The following is a 17,568-nucleotide window of genomic DNA, read 5'->3' as shown; positions in this document are numbered from 1 at the left end:
CAGCTCTCCCCAGTGCTGGACACGGTTCCGTGGCACCCTTTTGATGGCCACCTGCAAGGCAAGGGGAGCAGCGGGCTGAGCTCACCGCCCGCCCTGCCCAGCCCCATCCTCTTCCTCCTCCTCCGCCCTTCTCCTCCTCCTCCTGCACCCCCTCCTCCTGCGCCCGCCGCTCACCGGGGCGCCATCCGAAAGCCGCGTCGCCGCGAAGACAGTTCCGAAGCCGCCGCGCCCCAGCAGCGAACCCAGCCGGTACAGCTCCTGGAGGCCCTGCTGCGCCTTCCCTGCCGGAGAGACGCGGCTGTCAGCGCTCGGCCTGGGGCCAGGAACGGCCCCTGAGCGCCCCTCAACCACCCCAGGCCGGGCATCCCCAGGCGTTCGCTCCTGGGAAGGCGACACTGGCGGCTCGGGGCCGGCGGCCGCGCCGGCCAGCGGCGGAGCTCGGGCCGGGGAAGGCGCAGCGCAGGCGGCGGGAGCGGCCGCGCCGCGTGTGTCCGCGGGGCCCGGGAGGGGCCGGGGCCGGGCTCGGAACAGGCGGAGGCAAAGCGCGGCGATACTGTCCCTGGCCCAGGCACCGATCCCCGCCCAGCACCGCCATCGCCAGGACAGCCAGAGGCGGGCGGAGGCGAGAGCGCGGTGGGAGGCCCGGGGGCGGGGACGGGGCAGCCCCGCCCGGGGCCGGGGGCGGGCCGGGGGCATGGCCCGGCCCTGCAGGGGAGAGGGACACTGGGAGAGGAGGGGGACACCGGGACAGGGAGACTGGGCGCGGGTGTGGGACTGCAGGAGAGGGAGAGGAGAAGCAGGAGGGAGTCGCAAGAGGAGCTTTTTTTTTTTTTTGCTGCTGCCGCTGCTGCCGCTGCTGCCGCTGCTGCCGCTGCTGCCGCTGCTGCCGCTGCTGCCGCTGCTGCCGCTGCTGCCGCTGCTGCCGCTGCTGCCGCTGCAACTGAAGCCCCGGGGCCGTTTTTCCCCGGGTCCGTTTGTCCGTTGCCCGCTCAGCCCCACGCCGAGCCCCGCGCGGCCCGGGGGCAGCCCCTGAGCCTTCCAAACACGGGAACTTTGCCCCGTTGAGCCAAGACCCAGAGCCTTGACTCCTGCACTGTGGCAGAGCAATCCCCTTGGCTGCTGCTGTGCATTGTCCCTGCTGAGGGTCACACACTGTCAGAGAACATTCCTTGAATGCAGAATTCGTACCTGGCCCAAGCACTGCACTTGCGTCTCCAGCATTGCTTTCCAAGAAAAACGGGGGTAGGCAAATTGTGTGTAGCTCATGGTATTTTACAGCGTCTAAAACTTGCCAAGTCATGGATCTTAGAGGTGAGATCCATTTGTAGTTAATGGAATGGAGAAGTAGTGCAAAATGGAAAAAGGGAGCATAGAAATAAATAGAGAAAACCATCTTGGATTGGTTCTTTCCATTTTTGTTTCATTTTTTAAAAGCTGTTTCAGCTTTCCCAGAATCTTCTCCACAGTCCTGTCTGCTCTTTCCAAGAACCCTTCCTGGAGAACGAGCTGCAGCTTCTGTCACTAAATGTCCTACCAACGGCAGCAAGTTTGTGAAGGAAAATAAAAAATGGTTTTACAAATATATTAACGGCAAAAGGAAGGCTAAAAACCGACCTTTGTTCTCTGCTGGATGTGGGAGGGAACTTAGGAACTGCAGATGAGGCGATGGCAGAAGTGCTTAACGCCTTCTTTGCCTCAGTCTTTAGTGGGAATATGGCTTGTCCTCAGGACAGCTGCCCTCCTGGGCTGGTAGATGGTGTCAGGGAATAGAATGGTGCCCCTGTTATCCAGGAGGAGGCAGCCAGAGAACTGCTGAGCCAAATCGATGTTCACAGATCTGTGGGCCCAAGTGGGATCCACCACAGGGTGATGAGGGAGCTGGCAGATGAGCTTGTGAAGCCGCTCTCCATCATTTACCAACAGTCCTGGCTCACTGGTGAGGATCCGGAGGACCGGAAACTGGCCAGTGTGACAGCCATTCACAAAAAGGGTGGGAAGGAGGAACTGGTAAATAGAGGCCAGTTAGCCTGACCTCAGTACCCGGTAAGGTCACGGAGCAGTTTATATTGAGTGTCATCATGCAGCACCTACAGGACGGCCCGGGTATCAGAGCCAGCCAGCACGGGTTTAGGAGGGGCAGGTGTTGTTTGACCAACCTGCCTCTTCTATGAACAGGTGACCTGCGTGGTGGATGTGGGACAGGCTTTGGATGTTGTCTGTTTGGACTTCAGCAAGGCCTTTGACACTGTCTCCCACAGCACACTCCTGGGAAAGCTGGCGGCCCACGGCTTGGACAGGAGCACTCTTTGCTGGGGAGGCAAAGGCAGAGGGTGGTGGGGAATGGCGCCGCATCCAGCTGGCAGCCGGTCACCAGTGGTGTTCCTCAGGGGTCTGTTCCTCGGGGCTCCTGGACTCAGCCCCAAATCCACCGGATAAAAAACCACCGAAATCCCTGCGGAGCTCTTGGTCTTCCTTCAGTTGTCTTCAAGTCTCCATGGCTTGTGCAGCTGCGTGGAATCAGTTCGGAATTCTCTTAAGGAGGAAGATATCAAAGCGCACCTCGTGATTTTTGGTTTTTTAATTGCAGGAGTATTTTTTTTATTTTTCATTTCATTGAAGAGTTGACTGAAGCATTCTTTAGGTGATCTTGGTTCTGAATGTCTCCTTAGGAGTTCTGAGCACAGCGAAGAATGAGCCCCTTGCAGGCTGACCCTGTTTGGACAACCTGCTTCTCACCCAACCTCACCACGTGTGACATCACCCACCTTGGACTGCGCTCCCAAAACATAAAAGAAAATTCAGCATTTTTTAATAAAAACAAACTTATGTAAATAATAAAATTAGAAATTTATTTTTCAGTTTTATAATAACATTTTTCTATATTTTATTACCTAATTTTTATATTGACATTAAAAAATCAATATATTTTTAGGAACAAAAAAAGCTATTGGTCATTGGTTCTAAGTAACACACTTCCCTTCATGAATTGCTTGACCACTACTGGCAATTGATTTCTTCTTCTTCATGCTGATTTGCTCTGTTTTTAGTCCTTTTGTCATCTTCTTTAGCATTTTCTCAGACAGGGTAAAAGGGGCCACTTTGGGGTTCATGGAGACATTTCTGGGGCACATTTGGGGCAGGGAATTTGGAGAGAACTTGAGGGTCTGGAGGACACATTTGGGAAGCGGGTGGACACTTGGAGGGGCACTTAGGGATTCTGTCGGACAATTCGGGGTCCAGGGGGGCACTTGGAGGTCAGGGAGGGGAATCCGGGGCCCTTCGGGGTCCGGGCGGGCACCTGGGGGGCTCTGAGGGGACTCTCTGTGGCGCAGGGGATGATGGGAGTTGTAGGCGCGGGTAGAACAGGGTTGAACGGCGCCGCGGAGCATCACGGGAGGTCGAGGCGCAGCTCCAATGGCTGTCGGCGGGGCGCGGGGCATGATGGGAGATGGAGTCACGGCTGGAGTAGCGCTCCGAGTGCGCCGCGGAGCATGCTGGGAGCTGTAGTCCCGGAAGTGGCTCGAACGGGGCGTCTGGGGCTCCGGGAAGGCGCTTTGGGGACACTTTTGTGTCCGAGCCGGGGTTTGAGGTCCTCGGGGGGAACGTGTACGGCTCGGGAGCACTTGCGGGGAGCTTGGGGAGCTGTAACCGAGCTCTCTAGGGCGCGGGGCGGGGCAGGAGTTTTTAGGCGCAGAACCGTGTTCCGAGGGGCTCCGAGGCCAGGGGGGATGATTGGAGATGAATTCCCTGAAGTCGCTCTAAGGGGAATCTGTGGGGTCGGAGCGTTCAAGGGATCCGGGGACGCTTTGGGGGCGGGCGAATGGGCGCTGAGGGAACAGTTGGGGATCCTGGAGGGGCTGGGGGACACTTGTTCACTTCAACGTGTTTATTTACTTATGAAACATACGTATTGTATTTAAAACTTAATATTCCATAGGTATGGGTTCTATAGGCGTAGATATCAATTAGCCTAAGTGCAAAACCTAATATTCCATGTAAGAATGATGTTCTCTACTGTTAAAAGCAAAATTAACCAAAACAAACAAAAAGGAGAGGGTTAACCATTAATGAGAAAGGAACAGAAAAGGTTGTTATGCCACTGTAAACTTTCACTCTGAGTCTACATTTCAAATGATACAGGTGACCCATCTGAAGGAGGATTTCTCCTCAGGAGAAATGTCTTTCTAAAAGTTTCCTTTGTTGCCAGGAGCTGCCTCTGTGCCAGGAGCCCGGCCCAGCTCAGCAGCACAGAAACAGCACAAGGACTTGAACGACCCTCCCGTGGATTTGGTGTTTCCATTCAACTCTGTCCCTGAAAGAGTGTTCCAAAAACTTCTCAAGAGCTCAAAGGTAAATTAAAACACTGAAGTTTTTTGCCGTTTTAATGGGACACACAGAGAGACCCAATGGAGAAAGTGTCCCCAGGTTCCATCACTGCAGGCACTGGTGACAGGTGGGGACAGACAAGGCAAAGGTGTCTCTGGTGCTGAGCAAACCTGGATGTGTTCCATGAATCCAAAAGGCCAAGGCCTGAGCCCCGGCCCCTGGCAAGGCAGGGATCTGTGGGGCAGGGATCTGTGGGGCAGGGAACTGTGGGTCAGGGCTCTGTGGGTCACAGATCCGTGGGTCAGGGCTCTGTGGGTCAGGGCTCAGCCGTGGGTCAGGGCTCTGTGGGTCCGGGATCTGTGGGTCCGGGCTCTGTGGGTCAGGGCTCAGCCGTGGGTCACAGATCCGTGGGTCAGGGCTCAGCCGTGGGGCTCACCGTGGCAGGGGTTGCTCAGGAGGTCACTCGGGGGGCGCCGGATCCTATGGGGCGGCTCCAGCGGCTCCTGTGGGGCAGAGACGGGGGCGGGACAATCTGTGGGGCAGGAGCCATCTGGGGGGCGGGGATGGGATCTGTGGGGCGGGATTTGGGATTCGGGATCTATGGGGCAGAGGGGGGATCCCTCAAAATTCCCACAAAAATCCCCAAATTTCCCAAAAACTCCAAATTTCCCCCCCAAAAAATTCCAATTTTTTCCTCGAAAAAATTCCCAAAATTTTCCCCCAGAATTCCCAAAATTTCCCAATTTTTCCCAATTTTTCCCAATTTTTTCCCAATTTTCCCCCATTTTTCCCAATTTTTTCCCAATTTTCCCCCATTTTTCTCAATTTTTCCCAATTTTTTTTAATATTCCGCACGTTTCCCACAGAATCCTCAAAAAATTCCCCCAAAATTCCCCAAAATTTTCCACAAAAAGTCCCAAATCTTTCAAATCCCCCCAAATGTTCCCAATTTTTTTCCAATTTTCCCAAATTTTGGGGTTTTTCCCCCAAATTTCCCCAAAAATCCCCCTAAAAACGACCCCAAACCATCAAAAAATCCCAAAATTTTCCTGATTTTCCCACAAAATCCCCTAAAAATTCCCCCCAAAATCCCCAAATTCCCAATTTTCACCCCAAATCTCCCAAAATTTCCCCAAAATTCTCCCAGATTTCCCAAATCCTCCATTTTCCCCCCAGAATTCCCCTAAAAACGACCCCCAAAATCCCAAATTTCCCCCAAATTCTCAAATTTTCACCCCAAATTTCGGGGTTTTCCCCCCAAAACTTTCCGACCTTGAGGGCCACCGGTGGGCGCTCTGCGGGGAGAGAATTTGCCAGATTTTGGGAAAATTTGGGGGAATTTTGGGGAGTTTTGAAGGAATTTTGGGAGAATTTTGAGGATTTGGGGTCATTTTGGGGCAAATTTGGGGGAATATTTTGGGAAATTTGGGAGAATTTGGGGGAAATTTCAGGTAATTTGGAAAAAATTGGGGGGAAATTTTGGGGGATTTTGGGAGGAATTTGGGAAAAAAATTGGGACTTTTTGGGGGAAATTTGGGGGGTTTTTTCCGGAAATTTTGGGGTTATTTGGGGGAATTTTGGGAAAATTTGGGAATTTTAGGGGGAAATTCGGGGGATTCAGAGGAATTCGGAGAAGGAATGGTGAAATCCTGGGAATTTTTGGACCATTTTGGGTCATATCGGGAGAAATTTTGGTTGATTTGGGAGGGAAATTTGGGAATTTTGGGGGACTATTTGGGACTTTTGAGAAAATTTTGGGAATTTTTTTTGATTTTGGCTAAATTTGGGAGAATTTGGAGGATTTTTGAAAAAATTTTGAGAATTTTGGGGAATTTTTGACAAAATTTTGGGAAATTTTTTTGGATTTTGGTAAAATTTGGGGAATTTTTGAGGAAATTTTGGGAATTTTTGTGGGCTGTTTTTGGGGGGAAATTCAGGAGAATTTTGGTCGATTTTGGGGGGATTTGGGGACAATTTTGGGGGAGATATTTGGGGAATTTTGAAGAATTTTGAGGGATTTTTGAAGAAATTTTGGGAATTTTTGGGGGGATTTTGGTAAAATTTGGGGATTATTTGGGACTTTTGAGGAAATTTTGGGAATTTTTTTAGATTTTGGGGAAATTTGAGGGGAATTTTGGGGATTTTTGGGGAAATTTGGGGCGGATTTTTGGGGGGGGAAATTCGGGACAATTTTGGGGTCATTTGGGGCCTCGGTGTATCCCGTCGTGCCCCGCGGCGCCGCTTTGCTCCTCAGCGTACAAATGACGTCACCCGCGTTTATTTCGCCTCTCATTTGCATAAATTTACATAAGGCTGGCGCCTCGGTGAGGTGGGCGGGGTCAGAGCCACGCCCAGGTGCCTCCCAGTACAAACCAGTAACTCCCAGTCCCCGTGGTCAGTGACGTCATTCGCATTTATTTGTGCTCCCATTTACATAAATTTGCATATCGGCGCAGTGGGCGGGGTCAGAGCCGTGTTGGCCCCTCGCACTCCCTCCCAGTACAACCCAGTAACCCCCAGGGCCCGCCCAGTTTGCCCCGCCCTTGTTGTCACTCCATATAAGGGAATGGGGCATGGCCTGACGAGGGGCGTGGTCAGTTCACCTTTTGGGGGGGCAAAGGTTACACCACGCCCAGAAACCCCGAAACCAGTTTAAACCAGTATAAACCAGTAACCCCCAAACCCACTCCCAGTCCATCCCAGTATAAACCAGTGACCCCAGACCCACTCCCAGTTCATCCCAGTATAAACCAGTGACCCCAAACCCACTCCCAGTCCATCCCAGTATGAACCAGTGACCCCAAACCCACTCCCAGTCCATCCCAGTATAAACCAGTGACCCCAAACCCACTCCCAGTCCATCCCAGTATAAACCAGTGACCCCAAACCCACTCCCAGTTCATCCCAGTATAAACCAGTGACCCCAAACCCACTCCCAGTTCATCCCAGTATAAACCAGTGACCCCAAACCCACTCCCAGTTCATCCCAGTATAAACCAGTGACCCCAAACCCACTCCCAGTTCTTTCCAGTATAAACCAGTGCCCCTCAGTCCCCGTCCCAGTGCCCTCACCTGTCCGTACTGGTTTGAACTGGGATCTCTCGATGCTCGGTGGCCTCCAGGGAGTGCCTCAGCACCAGGGCCTGGCGCTGGGGGACCCTGGGAGTTACTGGTTTATACTGGTTTGTACTGGTTTGTACTGGGTTATACTGGTTTGTACTGGTTTGGGGGTTTTCCTTACTGGTTTGTACGGGGAGGGGGTTTAGGGGTCACTGGGATGAAGTGGGATGAACTGGGAAGGGATTTGGGGTGACTGATTTGTACTGGTTTATACTGGTTTGGGGTTTTTCTTTACTGGTTTGTACTGGTTTGTACTGGGAGGGGGTTTGGGGTTTTTTGGGATTTTTGGGGAGAATTTTGGGGATTTTGGGGCATCAAAAATCCCAATTTTGAGTCGGAATTTTGGGTGAATTTGGGGGATTTTGGGGCTTTAAAAATCCAAATTTTTAGTGGGAATTTTGGGGTGAATTTTGGGGGTTTTGGGGCTCCTAAAAATTCCAATTTTTGGGTGAATTTTGGGGATTTCCCAATTTTTAGTGGGAATTTTGGGGTCATTTTTGGGGATTTGCGGGCTCCAAAAATCTCAATTTTAGTGGGAATTTTCGGGGATTTTGGGTGGGAATTTTGGGGTGAATTTGGGTAATTTTGGGGCTTCAAAAATCCCATTTTTCAATCAGAATTTTGGGGTCATTTTTTGGGATTTTGGAGGTCTGAAATCCTGATTTTTGTGGCGAATTTTTGGGTCATTTTTTGGGATTTGGGGGCTCTGAAATCCCGATTTTTAATGGGAATTTTTGGGGTCATTTTTGGGGCATTTTGAGTGAATTTTGGGGGATTTTGGGGCTCTAAAAGTTCCAAATTTTAGTGGGAATTTTGGGGTGAAATTAGGGGATTTTGGGACTTTAAAAATTCCATATTTTGGGTGAATTTTTGAGATTTTTGGGGCTCTAAAAATCTCAATTTTTAGTGGGAATTTTGGGTTTTTTGAGAAATTTTAGTTGGGAATTTTGGGGATTTGGGGGCTTTAAAAATTCCCCCTTTCAGCAGGAAATTTTGGGGTGAATTTTGGGGATTTTTGGGCTCTAAAAAATCTCAATTTTAGTGGGAAATTTGGGTGGGAATTTTGGGGTGAATTTGAGGGATTTTGGGGCTTAAAAAATCTCAGTTTTCAGTCGGGATTTTGGGGTAATTTTTTTGGATTTTGGGGCTCTGAAGTCCCGATATTTAGTGGGAACTTTTGGGGTCATTTTGGGGGCATTTTGGGTGAATTTTTGGGGATTTTGGGGCTCTAAAAATCCCAATTTTTAGTGGAAATTTTGGCGTTTTTTGAGGGATTTTAGGTGGGAATTTTGGGGTGAATTTTTGGGGGGATTTTGGGGCTCTGAAAATCCCAATTTTTAGTGGGAATTTTGGGGTGGATTTTGGGGATTTTGGGGCATTAAAAATCCTAATTTTTAGTGGGAATTTTTGGAGTAAATTTTTGGGATTTTGGGTGGAAATTTTGGGGTGAATTTTGGGGATTTTGGGGCTTTAAAAATTCCAATTTTTGGGTGAATTTTTGGGATTCTTTGGGCTCTAAAAATCCCAATTTTTAGTGGGAATTTTGGGGTCATTTTTGGGGATTTGGGGGCTCCAAAAATCCCAATTTTTAGTGGGAATTTTGGGGTTTTTTGAGGGACTTTAGGTGGGAATTTTGGGGTGAATTTGGGGGATTTTGAGGCTTAAAAAATCTCCGTTTTCAGTGGAAATTTTGGGGTCATTTTTAGGGATTTTGGGGGGAAATTTTGGGGTGAATTTAGGGGATTTTTGGGCTTTAAAAATCTCAAATTTTGGGGGGAATTTTGGAGTAAATTTTTGGGATATTGGGTGGAAATTTTGGGGTGAATTTAGGGGATTTTGGGGCTTTAAAAATTTGTTCTGGGTTGAAGTATATTCTATCACCATCTTCATGAACTGTTGAAACCAGGTGAGGCAGTGCTCCCTGCCTCCTCCACTCTGGCTTATCTTCTGTTAATGGGCCCATCAACACCTTTGCTGCACAGCTCACAGATAACCCCCTCCTGGACTACCTCCTGTTAATGGGCCCATCAGGCCTTATCACATGACTCACCATCCCATTGTGAGATGCTCCGCCCAGAGGGAGAAACCAAGCATTCCAGCCTGGATATAAGCTGAGACTCTGAACACCAGAGGGGCGCTTACCCACTGGATTCCCAGAGGACCCGAGCTACCAGACCTTTCTACAGGATCACTGCTTCAGGAAGACCACCTCATCTGGACTGCTTCCATCACTCCGCTCAGGTTGTCCTCTGACTCTTTCAGTGGTCTTTTGTATTATTGCATCTATTTTATTTTACTTTCTTTCCTTTTTTTCTATTAAATTGTATCTCTGACTTGGAGCCTCTCATTTGTTTTGCTTTCAAAACACTACATACTGTTTTCGTTTGTTATTAATTCTGTAGTTGTTTGGTGAGGGGGTTTTTTGTGTTTGTTTGCTTTGTATTACATACTAGTAAAGAATTGCTATTCCTATTTCCCAAATCTTTTCCAAAGAGCCTCTGATTGTAATTTTACCTGGCAGATACCTGTCTTCCCAAACCAAGACAGTACTTCACCGGTCCATATTTTCTACTGTAACTTATTAACTCCTCTGCTACCTCACTCCATGTCCAAAGTTTATAACTGCTGTTAGATTGTGTGCTAGGAGTTGTGAAAGGTGAGGAGTCAGTGGAGTCAGTGGAACCAGTTTGATCTCTTGTGTGTCCAAGAAATCTTTCAAGTCTATCTACCGAAGAGATAGATGCTATTGTTTTTGGAAGAAGAATTGCTGTTGGTTTAAGAGACTCTGGCAAACCTCGAATGAGGGGGGTCATAATCTCAGGTTTGACAGGCTGTTGCATTGGTGACTCACAGCCAGAGATTAATTTTCTTTCCTGTATCATTTGCAAGCATGCAGCTTTGTGTATGTTTTCTAGGAGTTGGTCTGAGGTGCCGACTATTGCCAGAGGGTCGCCCGTCTCTAGGGGGTTTAACCCCCCTGCCCAGTGAGCTGCACACTGTGTCAGGGACCATGGAGCATGTGTTCCTTTAAAGCCACCAGGAGTGCAGCCCCTCATTGACACAGTCTGTGGCCACAGGGAAGGTGGAGAGAAACAAAATGAGAAATGGCACAAACAGTGACACTGCTTTGTGGACAATATTATAAAAGTAAAACAAAGGAAAAGAACCTCCAAAGTAAAGCAACAAGAGGTATCAAAAATGACTTTTATGACAAGTGATTTTGAGAAACTGGCCAGCAGTTTAATGTTTGTGAAACCATCCAGCCATCAGTCTTCCATACTGCAGCCTCGAGCTCCTGCTTCCTCAGGCTGCAGATGAGGGGGTTCATGGCTGGAGGCACCAGCGAGAACAGAACTGACAGGGCCAGATCCGGGGATGGGGAGGAGATTGGGGGGGCTTCAGATAGGCAAACATGGCAGTGCTGAGGAACAGGGAGAGCACAGCCAGGTGAAAATTCCCCAGAGAAAGAAGGAACAAACCCAACCCCCAACAGGGAGGCAGGTGGAGAAGGCTTTGTGCCGTCCCTGCTCAGAGGGGATCCTCAGCACAGCCCTGATGATCTGCACATAGGAGAAAACAATGAACACAAAACAACGTAATCCTAAAGAGATGGAAAAACCAATGAACCCAAACTCCCTGAAGCAGTAGTTGGACTAGGAGAGCTTGAGGATCTGGTGAACCTCGTGGAAGAACTGGCCCAGGGCATTGCCATGGCACAGGGGCAGGGAAAATGTATTGGCCGTGTGCATGAGAGCATTGAGAAAGGCACTGGCCCAGGCAGCTGCTGCCATGTGGGCACAAGCTCTGCTGCCCAGGAGGGTCCCGTAGTGCAGGGGTCTGCAGATGGACACATAGCGGTCATAGCACATGATGGTCAGGAGCAAATACTCTGCTGACATGAAGAACAGAAAGAAAAAGAGCCGTGCAGCACCTCCCGTGTAGGAGATGGTCCTGGTGTCCCAGAGGGAATTGTGCATGGCTTTGGGGACAGTGGTGCAGGCCGCTGAGGGCCAGGTTGAGCAGGAAGAAGAACATGGGGCTGTGCAGGTGGTGGCCGCAAGCTATGGCACTGATGATGAGGCCGTTGCCCAGGAGGGCAGCCAGGGAGATGCCCAGGAAGAGGCAGAAGTGCAGGAGCTGCAGCTGCCGCGTGTCTGCCAATGCCAGCAGGAGGGAAGCGGCTGATGGAGCTGCTGTTGGACATTTGCTGTGGCTGCACATGGGGACATGTTCATGGATAAAGGACAGTGACAAGTCAGGACAGGCTGCTTTGAGCCAAACATGGGTCATTCCCTGTAGACTGTCCCACTGTGATTCACCCACCCTTGTTCCTGCTCTGGGAAAACCTTCACCCAGGTCCCTGCCTGAGCTCCAGTTGTGCTGTCTGAGTGTGCCAGGAGCAGCCAGGCCTGTGCATGGGGGCTCTCCAGGAGCCGTCCCTGCCCCGCTGCCCTGGGTTTTTGGCCATGTGGCAGAGGGACAAGCCTGGATATTCAGGATTTGTCAGTGGAATCACTCCTAATGCAGAAAGGCTTGTTGCCATCTTCACTCCCACTTCTAAAGGGCATGGAGAACAGGAAGGAATTATAGGCATTATTTTCCTGCCCACACATCATTCCTGGTATACTGAGGTCAGAAATCCCCAGCATTTCTGCTGCACCAGACCTTGCCCAGAGCAGAGGGATCCCTGAATGTCTCGCCCTCTCCAAAGGTCTCTGGGCAAGGTCCTCAGCACCCCCTTCTGCCAAGGACACTCACAGCTCCCTTGGCAAACCCAACAGCATTTCCTCAGCTGTGGCATCTCTGCACTTCCCCGTGGCACATTCAGGGAACTGCCAGAGGCTCTGGCACAGATCTGCAGGCAGGAGGGCAGCTCAGAGCTTGGAAGGACGCAGCAAGGAGATCCCCGGGTGTGCCCATGATGGGGTCTCAGGGAGGGGGCTCAGCTCATTCCCCTTTCCCATGGACTGCTTTGCCCACAGCCACACAGCTCACAGGGAAGCTCGGACACCCCATTCCCATGGACACAGCTGCCTGGCAAGAATCCCAAGGGCAGTGCCTGGCTCAGCTGCTGCAAATGCCAGAGCCTCCCTGAGAGCACCAGATGACAGTGACAGAACCAGGGGAGGGCAGAACCAAGAGAAGATGTTGTGGGGCTGTGCCTGGGAGGGCAGGGCAGACACAGCCAGGCACTCAGGACAGTGTTCCCGTGCCCAGCTGTGCACAGCACCTCCCACACACCCACAGTGCCCTCCTGCCCCCAGCACTGCTCTGTTCAGCCCCCTCTCCTTCCCTGAGCCTCTCCCTGGGCCTGGACATTTCCCTCCTGAGAGGAGCCTTGTCCCTGCCAGTGCTCACAGAGCCCATCCCACCCTCTGCGCCCTGGGCCCAGCCCTACAGAAACCTGCCTGTCTGCAGGGCCCGGCCTGGGGCAGGGTCTGTCTGCAGCTGGGCAAGGGCAGCTCAGGAGAGCCCTGCTGGGCCCTGCAAAGGGGATGCTGCTGCTGCTGCTGAGGGCTGAGGAGTGGCTGAAGGCCCTTTAGGAGGCTCCCAGCAGAGAGACTGACCACCCAAAGTTACAAACCAGGAGTCTCTGTAAATGATTAAACATGACTCTGATGATCCTAGGTGTCCCTTTCAACTCATAATGTTCTGTGGTTCTGTGATTACAATTCCTGTTCTGCTTCACTCATCCTCTTTTGCCTATAATCAGAAGAGAAAAAAACCCCTTGCAACAGCGTTACAACAGTGAAGTAAAAACCAGACCTTTCTTGGAAACTTCCAGGTGTCTCAGTGGGAATGAGGAACACCCAGCCCCTGATTTCAACAATTGATTAGAGGTTGATTAATTAGGATATTTAACAGAAACATCGAATAGGAAATTCAGTATCCACAGCTACAAACCCCTGGGTCAACCCATTGGAGTAGGTCCAAGGACTTCTTTGTGCCACTTTTTTTTCTGACTGCTCACACTCTGGTTTAAAAACAAAATGTTCGTCTTGTAGGTCCACTTCCTGACAATAAGACTGGGCAGTATTTCAGGAATATATTTTGAAGCTTATTGTTCTAAAATCTAAGATAAAGGGTAGGAAATGTTGTAGAGTTAATTAAAGATTATAGTAATACAAGTATATAAAAGTAGTTGAATAGAGTCATAGTAGTTGAATAGAGTTGATTAAAGATAATAGTTTTATAACTACATAATAGTAGTTAACAGAGCTACGAATAAATGAAAAATGCATAAAAAGCAAAAATGTTTTTGTCATCACCCCAACTTTCCCATCCTTCTCCAAGCAGGAAATTGAAAACACTCTCAGGAAAGCTCCTGGTCTTTGCAGCAATACCAGGCTTAGCTTCCTTTGGCAAGTGTCCTCCGGAGCTGTGCCCAGGCTGGTCTGGAGCTGGGAGCAGCCCTGCCCCACACAGCCCCTCTCAGCAGCAGCACCTGCCCTGCTCAGGGTGGCTCCTTCCCCCCACAGCTTCTCCCCAGCGCTGGCAGCAGCTCCCCGGGCCAGCTGAGAGCTGTCCCTGGCAGGCAGCAGGGTCCCTGGCCCAGCGCAGCGCCCTGGGCTGCAGGACCCTGCTCTGCTCGACAGCCCTGGGCACCCCTGGCTGCAGCCCCGGCTGCTCAGCCCTGCAGCAGAGCCCGGCAACAGGGAGCTGCCCTGTGCTGTGCCTCGGGGGCTGCAGCAGGGACACCCAGCCCTGCCCTGGGGCCACATGCCTGCTCTGCAGCCACGCTGAGAGTCCTCCTGGAAGGGCCTTAAAGCTGTGGGATGTGCCAGCTTCAGGAGATCCCTGCAGGAGCTGCAGCTTCTCTTCCCCCAGCCTGGGAGTGACTCTTCCTAACGCTGCGAGGATTTGTCCCCCAGTGAGCCCTCAGTGAGCTCTGCTCTGTGCTGCCAGCCCAGGCTGAGTTGAAGCCCTCTGTGCCTGTGTGCTGTGCCCGGGGTGGCTGCAGGCAGTGCCCCAGCCCTGCTGGGCTGGGCACAGGAGCTGCTCCTGGGCAGAGCTGTCTCTCTGCAGCGCTGCCCTTGCCAGGAGCTGCCTCTGTGCCAGGAGCCCGGCCCAGCTCAGCAGCGCAGACACGGCACAAGGACTTGAGTGACCCTCTCCAGGCTTGTGCTGAGGCCCTGAACATCAGTCCCTGAGAGGGAGCTGGAGAAACCTCTCAAGAATTCAAAGTCAGAATCCAGCTCCAAAGTTTCTTGAAGTTTTACTGGGTCCCGCTGAGGGACACGACAGAGAAAGTGTCCCCAGGCCCCAGCCAGAGCAGAGAACTGCAGGCAGTGATGACACGTGGGGACAAAGAGAAGCCAAGTCTTGGTGCCCTGGGCCACAGCAGCCTCTGTGCCACCAAGGGCCGTGAGGAGTCACCTTGTCCTGAGGCCCTGGGGCCTCCTGGCACAGCCCCGGCAAGGCTGGGCACTGTCAGCCCCTTGTCCTGCCCTCGGCATCCCCCTCCCATCCCAGTGGCCTCAAGGATGTGCTGGAAGGAGTCCCTGGGGAGCCTTGGTCAGGAATGGCCCTGGGGGCTCCTTAATGCTCCCAGGGACCGCAGGCTTTTCAAAGGACTTAGGGCTTTGCTTGTGCCTTGGAGTCTCAGAGAGGTTTGTGCAATCACGGCCTCCAGTTATCTGCTTTAATTAGTCCCTTGAGAGGCTTTGTCAGTAATGACACTCAGTGCACTCATTAATGCTTCAAAGCACTTCAGGTTTTTAAAGGTACTTGATGCTTCCCTTTTAAAACTGACTTTGTGAAAGGTTTGTGCCATTGTTGCCCAAATTATCTACTTTAACAAGTCCTTTGAGATTCTCAATCAGTAAAAGCACTCAGTGGGGCTCATCAGTAATTCCGGCTACTCAAGGTTTATTCAAGGACTTTTTTTTGGCACTGAGTCTGAGAGGTTTGTGCACTCGTGGCCTCCAATTATTTGCTCTAATCAGTCCCTTGAGATTTTTACTCAGTAACAACACTCGGTGGAGCTCATTCATGCTTCAAGGTAATCGGGGACATTTAAGCACTTCTTTTTGCCACTGAGTCTCTGAGAGGTTTGTGCAATCATGGCCCCAATTATCTGCTTTAAGGAGTCCCTTGAGAGCTGTGCATTGACACTCAGTGGGGCTCATTCATGCTTTGAGATACTCAGGGTGTTTAAGGTACTTTGGGTTTTTCCTTCCCTCACTGAGTCTCTGAGAGGTTTTGGTGCAATCCTGGCCTCCAATTCTCTCCTCCAAGGACTCCATGAGGAACCTGTGTTGGGGATGGACCTCAGGGTGACCCTTTAATGCTTCCAGACACTTTGGGTTTTTCCTCTGACTCTGACTCCTGGAAAGGTTTGTGCAATCTCTTCTCAGGCCCTGAGGTTCCAGGGCTCAGCACCAAATGCATCACTGGGCTCATTAGGAGAAAGCAAGTCCTGACAAACCACGGCTGTGCCTTGATTTCCTTCTGGCCTGGTGCAGTTCCTTAGGAAGTCTTTTTTCCTAGAGTTATGGAGAAATAGTTCAAAGAGCGTTGAAGGAATCAACACTCTTCTTTTCAAAGGGGGTATTTTTCTCTTGAGAGCAGAGGTCATTGCAGCATTCAAGTGACTGATACTGATCCAGGGTCTCTCCTAAGGAAGTCTGGCCTGGTCAGAGGAGCTGTGCCTTGAGGTCTGATCCACTTTGGACAACCATGCTCCACATTCCCTAACCCCATCCTGCCTCTCCTCACTCACCTGGGACCTGCTTTGCTCAGAGAACTGGGTTCACTCAGACAAAGAGAGGTTTTCTTCCTTTCTTAGCAATCAAAACCTCCTAAGTTCCAAACAATCTCCTCAATTTGTGGCAAGCGCAAAGTGTCACCAAGGAGGTTCCCCTTCCCCAAGGCAGAACCATGCAAGGAATGTTTTAGACACCAACGAAGATGTACGATAAACAAAAATTTCAAGTCGGCTGGAGGCAGAATTAGAGCAACTCCTCAAGGACAGACAAGCTTTGAACTCCTTGCAAGTCAAAGCTCCAGGTGGGTTGTTGGGAGGTGTGTGAGTGAGGCAAGAGTGAGGGCAAGGGAAATGCAGAGAGCCCTGGAAGTGCTTCTGTGCACACAGGCTGTGGGGAAGGGCGCTGCAGCCCAGGCCTGGGCCAGGAGGGAGGCTGGATCATCATCCCAAGCTGCCCGGGGCCATGGCAAGGGGCTGTGGCCACGGACACTGGCCTGAGCCCAGTGCCTGGGCCCCTTGCCCAGGGCTGGTGTCAGTGGCCAGAGCCAGAGGGGATCCCTTGCTGGGGGCTGTGCCACGGCCACCTGCCCTGTGCCGCGCCGGCTGCTCAGGCGCCGCGGAACCAGCAGCAAACGCCGCTGCCAGGGCCAAAGGCAGCTCAGCCAGGCAGAAAGGGGCAGTGCTGGGCACTGGTTCCATGGCAGCCCTCACTGGGACAGCACACCTGGGTCACCTGTCCCGGCAACTGCCACGGAAACCTGGCTCATTGGGAATGCAATGGTGGACAAAGGTTTTAGGAGGGCCTGTCCCAATAGGACAAAGGGTGCTGGTTTTAAACTGAAGGAAGGGAGGTTCAGATGCGGAGAGATAAGGAAGAAATTTTTGAGCATAAGGCTGGTGATCCACCAGGACAGGCTTTCCCAGAGAGCTGGTCAATGCCCCCTCCCTGGAAACATTCAGGTCCAGCTGGGACAGGGCTCTGAACAACCTGATCCGGTGAAAGATGTCCCTGCTCATCGCAGGCGTTTGGATGAGATGAGCACTGCAGAGCTCTTCCCATCCCAACCATTCCAGGATTGCATGGGGAGAAGGGGCTGCTGGCTGGACTCCATCCACTCCCTTGACTCCTCCTTGTCTCTGCTGGAGCCCCATCCAGCAGCCAAAGCCAGCCCCTTCTCTGGCCTTTCCCCCCCTGCCCCAGGGGCTGCCAGAGCCAGGGAGGCACAGGTGACCTTGAGGCTTTGCAGGGCTCAGGCACAGCGGCTGTGCCAGAGTCAGGGCTGAGGTGTCACTCTGCGGGCTGGGGCAGAGCCCAGGCAGAAATGAGCCCTGAAGCAGCAGCTGTGCAGTGGGGGCCAGCAGGCCGGGCTGCCAAGGGAGGCTTCTGGCCATGGCCTGGAAGCAGCTGCTGCTGC

The 17,568-nt window shown here is 51.7% G+C and overlaps 1 long non-coding RNA gene across 2 annotated transcripts; it reads left to right on the top strand.

Moving 5' to 3' along the window:
• The first annotated feature begins 3,518 nt into the window (after positions 1-3,518).
• Positions 3,519-9,779, top strand: LOC136304859 (uncharacterized). 2 transcript variants are annotated; one of them, XR_010724868.1, is made up of 3 exons: positions 3,519-3,589; positions 4,208-4,350; positions 9,353-9,779. It is a non-coding gene; the product is annotated as an uncharacterized lncRNA (long non-coding RNA). The 2 variants fall into 2 exon arrangements; XR_010724867.1 differs by having other exon boundaries at positions 3,521-3,606.
• The last annotated feature ends 7,789 nt before the right edge of the window (positions 9,780-17,568 follow it).

This window comes from Chamaea fasciata, unplaced genomic scaffold (genome assembly GCF_029207755.1).
Source record: "Chamaea fasciata isolate MVZ Bird 193981 ecotype frontalis unplaced genomic scaffold, bChaFas1.0.hap1 SCAF_207, whole genome shotgun sequence".
NCBI lineage: Eukaryota > Metazoa > Chordata > Aves > Passeriformes > Sylviidae > Chamaea > Chamaea fasciata.
Note: the sequence above shows the minus strand (reverse complement) of the source record. Positions and strands in the feature narration are given on the sequence as shown.